General features: G+C 38.5%; 1 long non-coding RNA gene across 1 annotated transcript in view; it reads left to right on the top strand.

The window, feature by feature from the left end:
* Positions 1 to 7,304: 7,304 nt before the first annotated feature.
* LOC140002346 (uncharacterized) overlaps positions 7,305 to 20,307 on the top strand; it is a 33,764-nt gene continuing 20,761 nt past the window's right edge. Inside the window, exon 1 of the long non-coding RNA XR_011808722.1 lies at positions 7,305 to 7,434. This is a non-coding gene — a long non-coding RNA (uncharacterized lncRNA). The remainder of the gene's footprint in view (positions 7,435 to 20,307) is intronic.

Consider the following 20,307-nt stretch of genomic DNA (forward strand, 5'->3'; position numbering starts at 1 on the left):
GTATTTCCCAGACTAAAAGGTTCTTAAGGAGACTAAAGCTCCAGCCAGAGATCCAGGAGAGCTGGTTTCAGGTTGTTTCTCCATCACAGACTTCCTGTGTGAACTCCAGTTCTTTACACTGCACCTTATTTCCAATTTTTAAAGTGTGTTTGTGTGTGTGTGTAATTGAATTTGCCTATCACAAGGATGTCTGGAGCACTCTCTTGGCTGAAAAATACTTTGAGATGTGGTAGGATTGAACACATACACCATACCTGTACATGACTGCAAATACTTCCTTTTTTGTGTGAAGGTATCTAGATGTTTTCTCGTGACTAAACAACACCCAATTAACTACACAATACTACTTACATTAACAAAGTTTAATCACATTCTCATTAGCAGCTTATTATAATCATTGACTCATCGTTTATATACCAAACACATGAATTGGCATTTTCTGTATATTGAGGATATGACCATAGTATATTACCTACCTATATGCCCTTTTATATTACAGATAGGATTTTTTTTTTTAACTCATTATTTCTTGTCTGAAAAATTCTGTAATATGGCTGACAATAACATGTTAATTCATGTTAAATGTATTTTGGATGATCTTTAGCAGAATTACAATGGCTGAATCCAAAGCCACATCCCTGCAACAGCTTCCATAAAATCCCAGTCACGGATCTTTCTGTTTCTTACAACAGAAACATATACTTCTCACAAATCATTCATTAGAAGCAATAATAATGATTTGCTAACATCTTTACAATAGTTAATTAAAAATGAAATAAATTAATGTTACCTTACAAGTAAAACATACTTGCTATTACACTTCAGGTTTCATTTCTATAGGTGAAGCTAATTTCAGACTGAGTCAAAAGCAAAAGACTTCAACTATAATCTCAAGAATGATAATAAATTATTTGAGAAAAGTGGGGCAAAGAGAAGGGCAAATTTAAAAAAAAAAATAATAAAAAATTCTTTATTCTAATCTACCAGCACCACACAAATCTGCAGGTGCTTTTACTGAAGTCAGTTAGTAAAGTCAAGGCAACAGTGTCAAGCAGAACACTTATTCTGGCTTCATCCTGTGCATTTAATGCACCAACCCTAAATGACTGCAGCACTCATTCATTACTTGAAACTTTGCCTCTCCTGTCACAAGCTGTTTCCTTGGAGAACAAAGAAGACAAGAGAACAGTACTGCTGCCAACCAGACTTTCTTTTCAAGACCATGGCAGAAAAAAAATAGGCCGCATGAAGGAAAGAGAAAAGGAAGGATCATCATTTTTGTGTGGCGCTCTCCCAAAGTCCCAGGAGAGTCACATGTGCCAGGACTTTTTTTGTCTGTCTGAGAACTCAGGGTTGTTTTTCAGATGTACCTGTTGCATAGCTCCATTATTCTCCAAGGTGACAGCAGAGGCAGGCAGACAAAACGTTTGACACCAGTTTCCTTTCCATTTTTGACAGGACCCACACAACTCCAATGAATGTTCTCTTTAGTCTATTGTTGAATTAGATTGCAATTGAAATAATTTAGCCAGGCAAACGTCAGCATGCAGTCAGAGAAAGGGGAATGTTCTGGTGACCTAGGGAGATGAACTGGCCAATAGTTCAGAACTTTTCCTCAACAAAAAGCAAACAAGATGTACTGTTTTTCTTGAATGAAGGGAGGGTTGCTCTGATCAGAGAGCATGAAGTCAAACTTTCTCCTTTCGGCATGGGTATAATGCTTCTTTTCAATTTCATGATATTTTGTGTTAAACCCATTGAAAATTAAGTTGCTTGCCTAGAGACTATAGCTACTGCTTATAGCTCGCAAGAGAGACAAGACAGTGTAATGATCTGTGACTGCATACCGTACATGTAGACTACAGCCATCAGTCAACTACATAATCTTCAGCATCAAGATTCATTAAAGTCAGTGGGAGTCATGTTGTTAAAACCCTGTGTGCAATTTGGGAAATGTAAGGGTTAATACTATAGAATAAAGAAACTGGGTAAAGGAAAAAGTGAAGAAGAAGCTGCTAAAGATGAGGAGGATGCAGCCAGTACAGTGCTTGTGGCTATAGATTACTCTTAGATTTTCACCACATAAACATTTTGAAAACAAAACAAATGACAATCTATCATGTCTTAGGAAGTGGCATTATTTTCCTTTTTGGTTATACTCATCAAAATTACTATTTCCATTTGTTAAGAACATTTTTTTCCCCAAATTCTTGCATGCTTATGAGCATATCACTGCACTCTCTTTCTTTTCAAATAAGTAGCTGTAATAAAGTGGGTCTTTGGGATCTGAAAGTGTTAAAAAGAAAGTTAAACTTTAATTATGGGCTGTAAGCTGCTGAAGGGAGAATACTAGAGTGTAGCAATGACATCTGGACTAGTACTAGTGCACGTAATGCATATCTGTCACTGACAGCTCACTGGGTTACATTTAATTCACAATCATCAGTCATGTCTTCTTCTTTTATAAGCAAAAAAAAAAAAAAGAAAAAGAAAAAAAAAAAATACAGAAGCACCCGTGGTAGAGAGATTTGCTTCAGAGGACAGATTCTTCCACATGCTGATTCAAGCAGATGACCTTACAGATGCAAAATAAATGCCAATAAATATAACTTGTATATGCTGTGCTAATACATAATCTACCATGTCTAATGAAGCTTTGTAACTCTTCTCTTGCCCATACACTGTTGGTTTCTGACTGACATTCCTTTCTCTTGGTTTTGGGGGAATGCCTCTGTGTTCTCTCTTTATGTAACTCAGAGCACAGCTTGGATTTACCAAAGCAAAGTGTGAGCAGCATCCGTCCAGGAAGAGTAAATAAGTGTGAAATCTAAGAACCCGAAGTGGTTACAGCACCAGTTCAGAGGCTGTCTGAGCCTATGCTCTGTAAGGTTGCATTTTTTGTCTGTGGAACAGGGAGTACTGAAGGAAACAGTGTTGAATAGAAATCAGCTTGAGTAAGAGCAGGAAATACCAGCTGCGTGAACTGACACAAAAACTAACTCAAAGCCTTGCATGACAGCCTCCTTTCTCCTCAAAATATGTAAGCAGCAAACTGCAGGTGTCTAGAAATGTTTCTCTTACAATATGAAACTGTTGCTTCCATGGCTCCTCAATAAGAAGACATATGGACACAGCCGATTTTCACTTAACTTGGTTGAGGCAAACAAAACAGCAGAAGCTTTGGTAAATGCAGACCTCTCTGATCTCAAACTAAATGACAATTTTAGCACTAACACTTGTCCAGATGCTTTTGTTACAGATCAGAAAACCTGTTTGGCAAGCTCTCACTCATTTGGCGATAAGTATTTCAGTTGCCCTCCCACTAGATGTGGTCTCACCACATAAGTCATGTTTCAAGACAGAGTGAACAGATGAGCTTGTCTTACTCAATCACTAATATTGATTCACACATTCACACAGAAGAAAATGCAACTTTGAATTGTCTTGGCAGAGAATACACCTTACACATGCACAATTAAAGATTAAGGAATTAGCAGGTGCCGTAATCGAAGCCCTTCACAGTGGGTTCTGTGATTTGACCACACTTCATTATGCTTGTCCTCTTTGTGCTTTGAAGTGACCTCTGACTAGGTGCACATTTTGCTATGGTTTATGGCAATTATGATTCTTGTTCATGGTAGATTGCCTAGAATCTCTTTGGACTATCTAGTGTATAATCTTTCTTTATGTATTTCTACTATACTACCATATGCATTAGCACTGGCCCGCTGGGTACCATTTTATCTCAGCTTTCATGTATACATTCTAATTATTTTACTACTGCACTGTCATTGGAGCTTAATGTTGGAAATAGAATCCACTTCTCACTGAGTCCACGACAAAATTATGACTCGTGACACCTTAGGTTAAGCTTTCAGTAATAAATATGAAATAATAGGGCATTTCGTAGTATGACAAATACTAAATTAGTAAGTTAAAATCATCTAAAAAGAACAAATAAATGTATAATGTCCTGTCATAAATACATATTAGAAGAAACCCTAGCCATAATGGCATCATGTGTTTAAAAGTAACATTTTATCATATGATGAGTTCTATGGTAAGCTATTATTGCTACTTATTTTTTGCATAATAGTAGTGCTCAAAGGTTTGGGCATGGTTATGCTAGACACTGAATAACAGCTTTATCTGTATCTATATTCCTCCTACCCTGGCTAAGTATCAGTTTTTCTCTGCTTGGTCGATTTCCACAATCTCTCTTCTAAATATCCTTAAAACTGTGCTACTTCCAAGTGTTCCACTATCCACCTGTCCCAGGAAATAACCTCAAAATATTTTTTTTTATCTCATCTTAAACTCATCTTCCCACAGAGCCAGAAGAAGTGGCTGAATGCTGCACTCGCTAGTTCATACACCTCAAAATTCTCATGTATTTCCTCTGCTAAATCAGTCCCACCTAGCAATGTCTTTGGTGTTGGTGTTAACCTTTCCCAACACTGCTTTCATCAGGCTTTTAGGAAAAAACTGCTAAGCTCATCTCTTCCCTTTGTCCCCATTGCGGTCGTGGCCGATCAACACTCCGCCACATGCCTTGGCTCCTCAATCAACAGTTGCAGAGTTGTTTTTCTTGCACAATGTGTTATCATTTGTTGCTGCTATAAAATGGCAACTAATTATCTCCTTTCCACCACCTTCACTGAAATTGATAGGGGATGGCATTTTAAGGGGCCATTTTAAGAGCATTCATGAGTATGTTATGTTTGAGGTAACAGTTGTTTTCAAACCAGGCAATAGACTCACTCTTCCTTGTTCTTGCTAGAATGTTCCTTCCTCACTCCTTGTTTCATACAGCATGCATGTGGATGGCTTTTGATAAGAAAGCAGTATAATAATGTTGCCGATGCACAGCTATTAATTTCTTCGCATATTTGGAAAGAGCTTTTAATTCATCAAACAGATAAATAATGGAGAACAAATACAATTATTGCTAAAGAACATCAGCCCCAACATGTTGTTGCCTTTTAGAGTGGCGGAATATTCTTGTATTCAGTATACACCCAGACAAATTAGAGAGGCACATTTTATACTGAGATTTGTGGCAGATCTCTTTTAGTATTCATAGGTGTGCCAGCATAATACAATTCATTTAGGAATATGACACATCTGTGTAATTTGTAGGTGTTGACTGTCTAACCTTCAGACAACTTGATGGAAAAAAATAATTCATCCATAACAGAGACCTTTATTTTTCAATCCATAACATTCTATTTAATGTATTAGAAGTACATGAAAAGAATAGAAAAACAGGAAAAGTACAACAACAGGAAGAGAAAGAAATGCCTTACTGTATAACATTTCAGCAAATAATGTAAAGATGGATTATCCCATATTTTCAAATACTTCATAGTGAAAGTTCTATCAGTCTATGGGTCTATCTTACTTATCTTTGTGATAAAGTAAGAGAAAAACCATTGCAGTCATATACAGATATGACATTTATTTTTCCAGCAATTCAGACAACTTGAACATGACAATATTGAGGAACATGTTATGAATATTTCATCTCATGATTAGAATCATCCTCAGATATAATACTCTACATTCACACGCCTTAACTCTGAAGTGACATATACAGTTGCATAATGTATTTACGTCCCAATCATTTTTATCAAAATAAAACAGAAGTTACAGATAGCCAGGGAAGGATAATAAAAAAGATAACATGCTCCTCTAATTTTAAGTCTCTTCTATTTAAAATACACTATGTTATTGCAAGAGAGTAACTTTTGATTACTTTGAATAATAAGACCTTTAACTTAAAAAGGCAAAGTGCATGCTGGGGCATTTTGACACTCAGGAGTGTCAGAATGCCAAGATGCTGTTATCTGCACCATATGAACTAGTTCACAACTATCCCAGGGCTAGTAATTCTGCATTTCAGGAAATGCAATTTATGGTGATATTACACTTTTCATATTTGCACTAAGAGTGTCTCCCAGGCATCTTTTGCAGATTATGGTCCCACCTGGATCAGGAATAGGTCATGAGTGAGGGTTTTCTTGGTGAACTTATCTTTTTGTTTTCGTACTTTTTCTTTTTTTTTTTTTTTTTTTAATTTCCTGAGGTGTACAAACTATACAATTTCCCTTCTCTATGTTCCATGAAAACACATTTTTGAAAGAGGTTTAGGTGAGACAATACTGTCCTATGGAAACAGACCCTGAACTGAGCTCCCAGCTTTTTTTCAGGGGCCTGCTTGTGTCCCTGTCCCCCAGCAAACCCACAGGCATGACTTCTTCACCCAGAGCTTTGTTCCGCTCTCCAGACTCCTTCTCCACTCCCCTCTCCCAACTTTGGACTCTGTGGCCTCCTTCACGGCCTCGTTTCCTCCCATCTGCTGTGTGCTGGCATTTTTCTCTGCAGGAGGTCTCAGATGATCCTACTGGGTATAAAAGTGCTTTAGTGATCAGTAATTTGGAGTCAATAAACCTCCTTAGTAATAGGACTTGTTACTGAGCACAACTGCTGCTAGCTCCTCTTCTAGCCTGCTTCCCAGGCTTGTCCTTGCAGGAGGGGACAGCAGAGCCTAAGCATTTGCCAGTCATGCAGTTAACAGCAGCAATTGCTCCAGATAAAAAGAGCTACATCATCATTACCAGGAGGGAGGAGTGAGTCTAACAGAACACATTGCATGAACAATCGGGTAATTGGATCCCTACTGGATATGCAGCCTGAGTAGTAATTTCAGATGGCACCGATGGTGTTATAACAGAAATTATACCTCTATTGTCATATTCCAACAGATCAAATTCTAACCCAAAGCAAAAGGTTGAAAGGCACAGCTACATCCGTGCATACCAGAACTTTTCTGGAAAGGCTAATCCACTTTGAAATTTATGCCAAATTGGCAAAATCCTCCACTCCTTCTGAACTCAAGCTCTTTGGTTTAGGCACACAAGGAATGTGAGAAAGCAACCTTTTTCAAAAATACACAAAAGAAGGAAAAACCTTTACCATCCAGTATATTCTATGTCTCTCGGCTGCATGAGTGGGAAACATTCTGGAGAGTGATAGCGTGCGCGGATGTGGTGTGCTAGCTTTTTTTTCAGTAATGAATTTTATGCCTGCCTGTTTCTGTTCCATTGTCTATTTTTAATTCAAATATGTAAAAGCTTTTCTTAATACAGACTCCCAGGTGTCAGTTGCTGCCTGGAGTCCCTTTTCTTTCCTCTATTGTTCTCTTAATTGTTACTTCAAAACAATTAGCTGGGCATTCATATGCAAATGAATGCAAATGTACAGGGGATTGGGTGTGAGAAAATACCACCACTCGTTAATTTCCACTTCAAGGTCTGCTGGTAGGAACAACAAAATTGCTTAACAATGTATTTTTCCTGGGCCATAAAGGGTGAACTCGCGACGATTCCAGCCATCCTGCTGGCTCGGCAATTGTTAAGATTCAGCTGTTTTTTGGTAAGATTTTTCTTTTATTTACTTATTTGGTTCTAGAGATTGTGTTAAATTTGCCACCCTGAATTGCCCTTGCCCTTGCTCGTTTATGCTCAAGGACATGTCTAATAATTTGGATACAATCCCGATTAGGATAAAAGTTAAATTATTAATATTACTGCTATTAATGTGATCCATTAAGAGAAAAAACCTCTCACTTGAAGGAATTCCTCATGTCTCCGACAAAATAAAACTTTTATAATTTATAAAAGAGTATGCTTTATTGCATTTAAGCCTTAGAAGAAAGATACACTGACTGATAGGCTGGGACTGGGGATGAATCCTAGAGAGACTTTGCCAGTTGCTAAGATAAATCTGATCTCTTTTGGAGCAGTTGTATTTATTGTATAAATCTGCATTCCCTTTCAGACTGTATAGTAAAACTCTTTATGAAAAATAGTTGGTTATTCATCATTCAGAACTGCTTTACAAAATAAATACCTTAGCTTTTCAGATCCAATTAATATACAGAAACCAATTAAAAGACCAAATCCTGCAATCATTAGGCAGGAAAAATTCAGAACCATGCACTATCCTGAGCAGGAAAACCCACAGCACAGCAGGAAAACTCCATTACTTGGATGTGACTTTCCTACCAGGATTTCCTCGTGGGGAAAAGTGTGCCTCTAGGAGGCGTAACTTTAGAAAGACATTTCTGAGGCTCTGAGAAGAGATTATTAACTTTTAAGTCCACAATTACTTGTCTTTTATATTACTGGAGTGTTCTCCCTCTTTTATATCTTAAAAAAAAATAATAATTTAAACAGCAATAAGGGACTGCAATATGTATTCCTAAGGGTGGGTAGCATCTTTGTTATGCAGTGTAATTTTCGTGTTTTGCCAGGTCCATTCCTCATAGAAACAAAAGGTCTCCTGGGCTGTAGAGCAGTGTAAGGGCAGTGAGAGCTGGCTTGAATTCCCTGCTCCATCACTTACCCAGCAGAGCTGGGCTGGCTGTTTAGGCCTGGACATTCAGTTCTATTTAGATGTCTAAATGTCACTGCTATCAGTGAAAGTCAGATGCTTGCATGCCTCTATCTAGACCTTGACTGTCCTGTGTCCTGGCTTCCTAGCTCTGAGATGGGATAATGGTGCCCTATGGTGCTGTTGTGTGAATAAACACATTTAAGAATGGGAGGAACTTGGGCATAGTAATGATAGGGATCATATAAATACCTCAGGCAAGAGGCACTGCCCCAATATAAATAAACAGTTACAAAGCAGCTGTGAATGATCTGGGAAAGAAAGTCCTGTGAGTAACAGGGCCATCTTCAAATTGCCATTAGCAGTGCGCACCAGAGGAGGAGACCTTTTACAGCTGCAGAAGTGGCAATGAGAAATGGGGGGTGGGGGAGGTGTCTGTGTCTCCTCCGGTTCCTTGTACAGAGGGGTGGATGCTGCTAGTGGTACTTTGGGAGGCCACCCCCAAAGAATCACACCACTCAGTGCTTCAAGGGGATAAGGATGATAAGTCTGCTTCCCTTCATCCCTGCCCTTTCTCTGTGTCCTCTATGGCCAGCGCTCTATTTAAATAGACTTATTTATTTATTTATTTATTTCTCCACAGGCATATCCATTTATGATGATTTAGCTGTAAGAAAAGACTTAAGGATTTTGTCCAAAACTAATACACAAGTGCCAGAAAGGGTCTTTAACCATAATACTTCTATTTTTCCTTCCTTAAAACTTGATGAAATTGAAATATCTGTCTTCATTATAACCTAAGCACCTGTGGAAACTTGGAAGGCACTGGATATATCCCCTTATGGGAAGAATAAATGTCTTATCCCAGCAGACTGTGCCCTCACTACAACCTATTCATACCTCACCAGTCAATATATTTTATCTTCATATGTGGTTGAAATAGGGCAGATTTCTGGGACTTAAACAGGCAAATAAAATGCATCCATCTTCCAATGAGCACATGGGAAGTTATTATTAGCCAGTGGGCTAATAGTAAAACATGCTGAAATACAAGGAAAGGAACAGGTAAGTTTCATAAGCATGTTTTACCCTTAAGTTTCTGCTAATGTTTTGTTCTTAACTAGTTGTCTGAGACCTTTGCCTTTTGCTTTATAAGGCTGACAGATGAAACTTTAGAGTCCAAGGAATATTTTTAGTGGAAACACCACTGGATGCTGGCAGGGTGTCTTAACAATAGTATGTTTGTTTTGGTAACAAGATTCAAAGAATGCATTATTTATAATGCTCTGATATGTGCATGTGGCAGAATGTGCACTGTCTGTATGCAGCAGTATAAGAACAGAAGTGATTTCTTATAACCTGTCTGTGCAGTTCTCCCAAATGGCTGTTGTGACTAGGGCCAGAATTTCACATGCGGTTTGAACCAGCAAAGCCAGTAAAATAAATACTTCCCTGGACTGCTCATTCCCACCCCACGCCCTCTCCCCACTCTGCTGTCAGCATGTGTGCTTATGCTGGGTTTTGAACCAGATCAAGGAGTCAATCCAGGTTAAAACTGGCTTTAAAAAAATAAAAATCAAAAAGCAAGTTTAACTGCTTATGTTCTTATGCTTGTGATACTATGGCCTGAAAGTCCCCTATACTGTGTGTTCTTTTAGGGCATTTCATAGTTTCGTTTCTTTGCATAGTCCTTTAATCTAAAATTCAAAAAAGACAACTGCTTACTATAGGAAATACTGCAACTTGTGGTCTTTACATTCCCCAGCATTATTGTATATACCTGTTTTAATATATATATACATGAAGAATATATTATTTGTAGTAAATTAAATATTTATTACATTATATATAATATAATGTATATAATATCTTTACATATAGAAATATATACATGCAGATATACAGTAAGTGGTACTTGAAAATCAGAAGTACCTTTTGGGGTGGTTGCACATACCACTATTTACAGTATGCACAAATGGCCATATGAGTCCTTTGGCCCTTTTGACCTTTACGATCCCTAATCTCACCACCTGAGCAATGGCTGCTGGAATCTGGACAAATAAAATGTTAACTGCTTGTCTCTTTACTTCTGTATTCTTTCTTCACTTTTAGGATGGATCATATAGGGCCATATTCAAATTCTCTGCGTTCCAGTAAAGTCCAAATACATGTACCTATTTTCCACTAACCATTGGAATCCTTGGGTATTTAGAAACGTCTAGACAATAGAAAGTATAACTCTAGGCTTCCAGAAAAGAGCCCAGATACTGACTGATCTACTTTAGAGATGGCTGATCCATCCAAATCTGGGCTTTTGTAGCCCTGGGCTCTTATTACTAGCCAGCAATGCAACCCCAGCTTCTGTCTCAGTGTGTTTCACAGCGGAGAAAGGAAGCCTGGCTGAGACTTTTCCTACTCCTGGACTTCGCTCTTTTGATGGGGTCTAGAACAATGTTTCTTTTTGTTCTTTGCTCTCTACAGCAAACTATTTTCAGGTGCTCACAGGCAGATGGTCACTCTAGCCCTTTTGAATTGCCTGGGACATCAACATAAAACATAAAGATGTTTTGCATAACTCTGGTCTCTTAGAGGCAGGTAGCTGTGATGAGTAAAAAAGAATGGTAATAATTTAAAAGAGGAAGTATTGCTGTTTATCAAAGCCTTGGATGTACCATAATATATATCTAACAAAGTTTTATGAAGTATAGATAAATAGACAGAACACAAATAGTGTAATCCCATTGCCAACATCAAAGCACACACATTTCAGAAGGGGGAAGTGTGATTAGAATGCGATTCAAGATATAAAGCTTTTCACATCTCTGCAAAATGCATATATGTGTATATATATGTATTTGTATTTAAATATATATTAATGAGTTCTTTTGGATACAGATTGAAAAGCTCAGATCTCTTGTCTTTAGTATGTTCTAGTATCCTCTCTTTCATATCTGATTCTCCCAATTAAGAATATTATTCTTCTTTTTAGCAGACAAAATCCCCTACTAACCCTTCTCCTTGATAAACTCTACATTTCTCCTTATCTCTTCCTTTGCGTCTATTGTCTGATTATACCTCTTACATAGGCCTTTACTCAAGGTTAGTGAAATTAAACATTAGCTGGCTTAATAGGTAGCTAGTAACAGTAGTTTATCTACCAAGATAAGCTTCCAGATTTTGGATGTCTCAAATTTCTTCTTTTCCATTTTCATTGTTTTAAGACAACATTATTTGAGGACTTTGTGCTCCATCTCCTTGAATGTTCCTTACAAGCAGTTTCACTATATAAGACCTTGTGATAATTTCTTCTCTGGCAGGTTGCAGCTAAGATAGTTTTAATACATCACTTACTGGAGTAAAAGGGTGTTCTTATTTGAGAATGCTTCATATTCTTTAACTTCTGACAGCTTATATATACTGCAGATCCCATGACCCTCCTATGTGCTGCAAGATTTTTATATTCTAAAACATACCTTAAGAATCAAAGCCTAGGGGCAAATTATGGACAGTAGTGTAGGCTGCACTCTATTAGGAAGGCAGGGAGGAAAAATGGTAGTCTTGCCATGAATCCTTATAAAAATAGCAAATGCAGGAGGTTGTCGGGACAAATGGAGCTGAAACATTATACACGGAGAAATGAAAAGGAAACATGGTTAGAGGCCTCATGAACTTGTGTAAAAATAAAGCTATTCAGATGCCTCTGTTATTCCACTAGTCTGTGTGTTGTGTGAAAGGCAAGATCAGAACATGGCTGCTTCCCTTCCACATGGCAGGGTAAGAGATGAGTTTTGTAGGACTTAGCTTTCTGGGTTAGCTACTACAAACCAAAATTAAAGATTTCTAGAATTGCCTGGAATGTAATGTTTCCACCAAGAACAAGGCCTCAGAGAAGAGTTGGCTGGACTTGTGCCTCATGCTTTGTCTGATACTCTACTTTTGCAGGATTTCCTCAACCAGAGATTCACTAAATTGAAAAGCCCAATTACAAACTGGAAGTCTTCCAGACCCTGGCAGTCAGATAAGAGATGTAGACGTGACACCAAAGTGCTTGGGATAAACACAGATTTCTTCAAAACAACAAACTTCTGCTACAATTATCCTGAACTTGTTTAAAACCCGTTCAAGCAGGTTCAGTCCAGAGCTAGTGCTTGGGACAAAGTCTCCTTGTCTGAAACAATCTTTACACTTGTGCACAGTCAATAAGATCTGCAGACATCATTAGGACATTAGACATCCCTGATGAGATGTGACTGGTTACATTGTGTGAGGCAGACAGTCATGACTGCCGATTTCAGAGGCACTTTTCACAGTTCTGAGTGACCAACCTGAAGTGCCAGCAGCTCGCTGCCAGCCTCATGCAGCAGGGCAGCCGAACAAACAAATCTGCCTTCCCTCCTCCTGCTCTTATGTCTCGTAGCCCGATAAAAGTGTGGCTGGGGACTACTAGAACTGTCACTTCATGGGACATTGGCCTCTGCTACTGACTGATGATCTTTTTCCATACCAAAGCTGAGGTTTGACATACTCTGTAATTATTCTCTGTAAGCGTGCCCTATCTGTGGCCACTTAGCCATCACAAATTAATCTAACAAATGTTTACCATTGCTTTTTGGATACTTCTTCACCTTAGTGTATGTCGTAGGTTCTGGTAGCAAGTCTGGGTGCTGATAAAAGTTTTTTTTTTGAAAGGAACGGGCTGGGGGCTTTCTCTCCTATGTATGGCCTGTGGGTTTCTGCAGCTGAAGCTGCCACCTTCTTTTCCTGACTAACATATCAGGGTTAGCCTCAGGTGATGCTTTCTTCTCATCCAAACAGTTTCCCATGGTTCAATTCATGCAAAACCAGAATCCAGCAGCTGCACTATTACCCCATTTCAGGTAGCTTTTTTCAATATTATTTAACAGGCTGTTGTCAATCAGTTCTAATTTAGTACTTTTTTCAGTACTTTTCTCCTTGTCTAGGAGGTCTAATTTTCACAATCCATCTCCTTTCTCTTCAGTTGCTCTATAATCTACCCCATCAGCTATAATCTTCAATATCTTACCAATTTTTGGGCCTTCTCCAATCATGGTTTCTTATTCTACCCTGTTCCTAATCTATTTTGTGTACCATTTCTTATCATCAGCTAACACCTCAGCCCCTGATCACTAACCTTTTAGCAGTGACATCTGACGTATTTTCTGTTTAGTGCATACTTTTTTTCTGAAGGACAAACTGTTTCTGCAGCCTGTGAAACCTCTTCGAAATCAGCCACTCTTTTTGCCACCCTGTGACACAATATACCTGACTGAGGCTTCAAAGAGCAAGGGAGAGAAGACTGGGCAAAGATAAAGTGGGGCCTTTGTTAAACAGACTGTTTCTGCATCCATCCTATTCCAGGCAAAACTCTGATAATCCACAATACCATAGCTTTCATGTGCTGGGGCACTGTGCCAGTGTTGCAACTGCTGCAGAAGGTAAGAACAAAGAAGGCAGATAAGGAGTTGTGCTGTAGGGGGGAAGGGATGAGTAGAAAAAAAAAATCTTTTGCATTCCTGGAATGATTGTGACACAATCATAATAATTCGGAAATAATTATATTTGTTATCAGTCAACATAATTTCCTGCAGTTCTACACACAATGTCGTTTTCCTTTTCCAGCAGTCAGGCTGAACAAACGGTTCTGTTCTTGTTATTATTTTAGTACGAAGCAGAGCAATGTTGGTTGAACTAATAGTATAAACACAAGGATATCACTTAGAAATGCCTGAAGATTGGCACTTAGCCTATTGTTTCCCAACATGATGCAACCATATTTGTTCATTATCACTTGTTTTCTCATATTTTGCTGTAAAATGCCACGGTGCTGTTGCATTGTAAGGACAAACACTGCAATATGGTTAAAGACTAACTCTGTTTAAGTTATTATCCAGAGCCCATTACTGTAGTATTGGAGTGCATAAGAGAGACTATTTAGTAGATGAAAGAAAAATAATACAAAACCAGTATCATGCTGTTTATTCAAATGCTGTAGGCTAGAGCTCTGTGTATGACACATTTAAAATGACTGATGGATTTTAACTTACAGTTTAGGAGAGAGGATGCAGTCCCCCCTGCTGGGGCATGAAGGGGGTGACTTCCTTCCACCAGACAGATCCCTGGCTCCCCAGAGGGACTGGCATGTCCTTGGAGAGGCAGGTCATGTCACCTAAAGTTTGCCTTAGAGACTGTCAGAGAAGGAGGGCAGCTTTAGCCTGGGCCATTCAATTCCCAGGAGTTTTGCTGTTGAAGATGGAGCCTGCTCCCTGCCTTCGGACAGCACTCCTCAAAAGAGATTTTTGAGGTGCTGCCAGTTCTTTCTGGCATCATTCTGTATTGCTTGGTGTCTTATAATTATGCTCATAGAGGCTCACACAAACTATGAGGAAACTTCATACCGTTTATTCTGTTGCTAAAGTCTCTAAGTAGTGTCCTGAGCTCAAAGGGAGTCATGCTGGGCAGGAATAACCAGCTCATTAACCTAAGTGGATTAGAATTTGGTCCTTTATGTTTGCCATACTTGCTTTGCATTCTGCTTTTATTGTTGCTCAGGTATTTCCCGTTGTCATATAATATGATTAACACATAAACATGAGAGAAACAAAAAGTCTAAAGTATCTCCAGTGAGTTTATTGGAAACAGAGTGCAAGAAAATGAGGACTGAAAAATACACATATATATAAAAAAAGGCTTATTTGTAACAGTCAGGAAAAGAAAAGAAACTGTTTCCAGCTCTTTTGTTTCTTTTCTCCCTAATATGGGTCAGTTAAGGCATTTACTCATATGTATCTCTAATTTGGTTTTCCATACACAGCAAAGAGAAGCATTCAGCCTTTTTCTGAAACACCATGAAAGATTACAGTGTGGGAGGTTACAACAAGCATGATACAATGATCTTTGTTGGATATAGACTCATAACACTTTTACTAGAGATGTGGGAGAGGAAAAGTGTCATGCTGATCAGATTCACAGGCCTTTTTAAGTTAGGAGACAGTGAATACTAGTACAGACAATTATGTAATGGAATCTTGAGCAGTTAACAAGTATCAAAATAAGGCTCAACTTAGGCAAAAATCATATGGAATAAGTTCTATGAAAAGGCAACTTTGAGGTCAAATTCATCACATGGTTTTAATGGAGATTAGATTTTAAATATTTTTTAAGGTATGATCTTTAAATTTGTTATTTTGGACACCTGGCATCTATAGGAAATCATTCAACTTGACTGCTGACTCCTATCACTGCAAATTCTTTACAAATTCTGCTATGAATACTTGGAGTACAGTGTAAGAGAAGTTTCTGTGCCAGCCAGCTTTTTTCACTTTAGTCTCATTTCAAAGTCACATTGATGAGAACAAAGGAAGTTTCTCAAGCAAGAAGAACTGAAAACAAGCTAATGAGAAAGAGTTTTCTGTTAGCCAAATTGGCTGCTTCCTTACAGGGATGTAGCTGCTTCCATGAAAATGACTGTATAGCATTCGCTGCTAGATGTTATTTCTTTAATAATTGTCATTGCACAAACACAAAAGTGCAAGAAATATCTAGGGGTATCTATCTATGAATAGTTATGGATAAATTCTAGAAGTGTATATTGTTTGACTGGAGAAACTGTAGCACTTCCTACAATTTATGCTCTAATTACAGGCTTTTAATATTTTATCGAGCAATGGACATTCCACTTAGAGGCTGATTTACAGATAGGCTCAGCACCCCATAGCTCCAATTGAACACAGTAGGACCAGGAGATCTCTACAAATCAGAGACCTTCCTCTTCTGATTTGTAAATCAGCGAACACCAAGTGAGAATCAATGTCCACAAGCTCAGGCAGAGTATGAGGAAGCAGTTTTATGCAGTGTGCAACCAACCAGTGGTGGAACCACTGCCATGGAAATAGCCAAAGTAAGCCCTTTGGGAGGATTAAAAAGGGATTAGGTGTCAGGAGCAACATATTAAGTTTTGTAACCTTACTACTGAAGAGTTACAAGGGTAATGAAGCCTTAAGCTTCAGAGTTTAAGTTGATGATCTGTGGGGGGTCAGGAGGAGATTGTCATCTCTATTATAAAACAGTCAACAGTTGAGCTAGGACATCATTGTTTTTGTATTAGTATGTTTGCCTTTTTAAGAAGCAGAACACTGTAAAGCATGAAGCTATGCTCTCCCCTTGTGTGACAAAACCCATATTTATCTGAATACAAATTAATTCTCCTTTCTGTGATGCTTTTGGAATATGTCTTTCCTGGGGGGACAGTGAAGTGGTTGTATGCAGAGGAAGAAGAGTTGTGATAAACATGAATTTAATTCTGATCAATACTGCTCTGAATAATACTGTAGCAAAACAGTTAAGATTTACAAGGACTAAGACATGACAATAAGTATACCCCTGTGTAGTCACCCCTATGTCTTTGCAACACTTTCCTCAGTGGTAACCTACCATGTTTGTCCATTATTTCCAGCCTCTACCATTATGCACCACACAGATGCACACCGTACAAAGGCATCCTTTGTACATGCTCAGTCTTTTCTCCCATGGGCATGGGTACACGTGCATTAGCCTATTTTCCATGCACTCAGGCTGTTTTGGTAAGGCCCTTCCACTTCTTCACCTAACAACCTGGTGCATTTGCTTTTCCATTGCATCTTGAGGAAGATCTAAAGGCTCATGCTGAGCTGGCAAGTGGAGGGCAGCGGTTCTTACCTGGCTCAATGGCTGTTCCTCAAGACCCTGAAGAGGCCTTCAGGTTTCAGGAGCAGCCCAAAAGGTGGTGGCTTTCTCAGCACTGGGAAAAGGCAAGATACAGCTTGAAAGAAATCTGCAACAAAAGGCCTTTGATGGCTAGAAAAAACACAAACCAGGTTCCTTTCAGCAGTGTTGAAACTCTTCTTGATGGATGCAGTGTTTGGTGCTATGCCCTGCTCATAGTAGCCACGTGCAGCAGCAGCAGGATCGCAGGGAGGCAGCCTTGCAGGCATGACATGGGCTCCACATGGTGAGGTGGCCACAAGGCTCTCAACAGACCATGTCCGCTATCTTCCTAATCAGCCATTTTTGTTTTATAGCCCAATAAAACTAATATACTGTGCGTTTACCAGTGAGCTGTTTGCCTTGCTTCCAAAGCCAGCTGTGGATTTTGGATGAAGCAAGGAGTAACTAGCAGCCAAGATAAAAGCCTGGAGAGGTGGAATAATCGCTTGAATGAAGATAGCAGGACCCTGCAGAGAGATGGGTAGATATAAAGTATTTTATAGCAGTAATTTAGAAAGAAATTCTCCTTTTAGCTCTGAATCCTTTGGAAGGATGTGATACAGTATACCTGTAGTTTTGAGATAGATGCAGGGAAATTTAAAACTTGCTAAGTAAGAGGTTACTGACGGTTTGCAGGAGGAGCACTAATGGCTAAGCCTCTAGAAACCTAAAGGGATGTCACTATGATTGGATTTTAGGAAAAAGGAAGAATTGCTAAAGCAACAAAGTACATGCTCTTAAATAAGGAGCACCCTCACTAAAGGCTTGTCTTTGACACATGGGCACTGTATCCTGACAATTGTTCCCTTTCAGGTCTTGATAATTTAAGATTATTTTTATAATGCACCTTGCTGCAGCATGCAAATGATGTAGTCTTGTGTGCAATTTTATTATACAACAAAGCAAGGACCATCTGAACTAAAATTAATGCACAGTATTAAATCAGGTACTTAATCACTCATTTTAGTTTGATTTACTGAAGCTATTGTGTTCTTGTTCTATATTACAGAAAAAATTTAACAAGACACAACATGTTTCTAAATACCACGATATGTAGGCTCAATTTAGGAAACAATATAGATCATTCTGATTCTTAAAAAACCAATAACACCAGTAGACTTGCATATTAAAATGCCCTCTTCTCCTCTCAAGCACACCCATATACTGCCCTATGAAATGCACCAAAAATGGTGTATTAGTGTCCCATGTAAAGAGGCCATTAAGAGGACAAGAGAAATTACTTCAGCTGACTACAATAGTACAACAGTTTTTTTTAAATAGTGAAATTTTTTTTTACTAAAAGACTATTTTCAATACCAGTCTATGAAGGGAGCTGATTCATTTTGTGTATGTTCCTGCTCTGTCTTCATTTGGAGATAAATTATCACATTATAGTCTTTGCTCTCCCACTTGCAAATTAAGTTGTCATTCAGCAACTCATAAAGAGGCAAGCCGCAACAATCCATAAGAACAAATAACGCAGCTATTCTTTGTTTAAAAAATGTGGTTTTATAAACATATGGTTTTCATTTTTATTTTTTTTACTTATTCTTTGTACTTGACTACATATTGGCAAGATGATTGTAACTTCTTTCTGTACTAGCTGGACACCATTAAAATCCTATTAATAGTAAATAAAATTTTTATACAGAAAAAAAAAAACAACTAGAAATCTATATTCTAAAAGCTTAGTTATATATATATATATATTTTTTTTTTTTCTGCAAGAAAAAATTTATCTGAATGAATTTTCTCAGAAAAATGTGAGTTCCAATAGAAGGAAAGAAATAAAAAGAAAATGTCTTTTCCAAGTGGCACAAAGAATGTCCAAGGCTTGTTGATGTATTTTGTTTCTTTTCCCACCACCAAACCCTCATATTTCAAGTCCTAACAAAATGAAAAATTTCAAAATAATGAAGTGATACAATAATGCAAATAAACATTTTAAGTGAAATTTCTTTTCCATCAAAATTGTTTTTCAGCTGGAAGTCTGCATGAAAACTGTCTAGCAGTCTCTTAAGAAACTCTGCTCTGGATATTTCTCTATGAACTGGTGACATTTGGTAGTGATCTCTTGAAGCTGTTAATTTTTTTTCCACAGAAGTTCTTAGGAGCATTCATGTTTTTAATACAATTATTTTTCAAGTTGACTTGAAGAAACAAAATTTTCCTCAGTGGTCTGAGGCATCTACTCTCTCCTCCAGTTACATTTTACAACACAAATTCTACTAACTAGTGGAGATCAGGAAATACATGTATAGCAGTGTCACAATCCCATGTTGTACCTGAATTAAACAAGATTTTGCAACAAAGGCAGGCATACGGGATTGTATCTCCTTCATGACATCAGTGCTAGATCCAGGCTGTGGTCTCACTTCCTCTCACTGCTTGGTGAGCACAGTGCCTGTGAGGCTCACATGAAATGAGAACAAAACACAGAAGTGACCCCGTATTTCTATTCTCAGGAAGCAAATATATTTTAGGAATGGTTTAAGCCATTTTACATTTCCTGAATGTCAATGATAGTGTCTCACAATTTTTGTCTGGACCACTTAGAATCATAGAATCATAGAATATCCTGAGTTGGAAGGGACCCTTAAGGATCATCAAGTCCAACTCTTGACACCGCACAGGTCTACCCAAAAGTTCAGACCATGTGACTAAGTGCACAGTCCAATCTCTTCTTAAATTCAGACAGGCTCGGTGCAGTGACCACTTCCCTGGGGAGCCTGTTCCAGTGTGCAACCACTCTCTCTGTGAAGAACTTCCTCCTGATGTCAAGCCTAAATTTCCCCTGCCTCAGCTTAACCCCGTTCCCGCAGGTCCTGTCACTGGTGTTAATGGAGAAAAGGTCTCCTGCCTCTCGACACCCCCTTACGAGGAAGTTGTAGACTGCGATGAGGTCTCCCCTCAGCCTCCTCTTCTCCAGGCTGAACAGGCCCACTTCTAGTCTTGTATCTGCAGTGGCAGGTAAAAATGGACCTGGGGTTTGGTAGTCTGCCATTATCCTGCATATCCTGCTTTTAGAGCTGCGCTACATCTTCTCTAGCTGAACTGACACAGAATCAAAAGTGTGTGATCAGCTGTCTCTGAATTAGTGCTGCTTTCTTCCATGATGACACACCAGAGGAGACAATTTTTGACTTTGAT

The sequence above is a fragment of the Anas platyrhynchos genome, chromosome 4, assembly GCF_047663525.1.
Source record: "Anas platyrhynchos isolate ZD024472 breed Pekin duck chromosome 4, IASCAAS_PekinDuck_T2T, whole genome shotgun sequence".
Classification (NCBI taxonomy): Eukaryota; Metazoa; Chordata; class Aves; order Anseriformes; family Anatidae; genus Anas; species Anas platyrhynchos.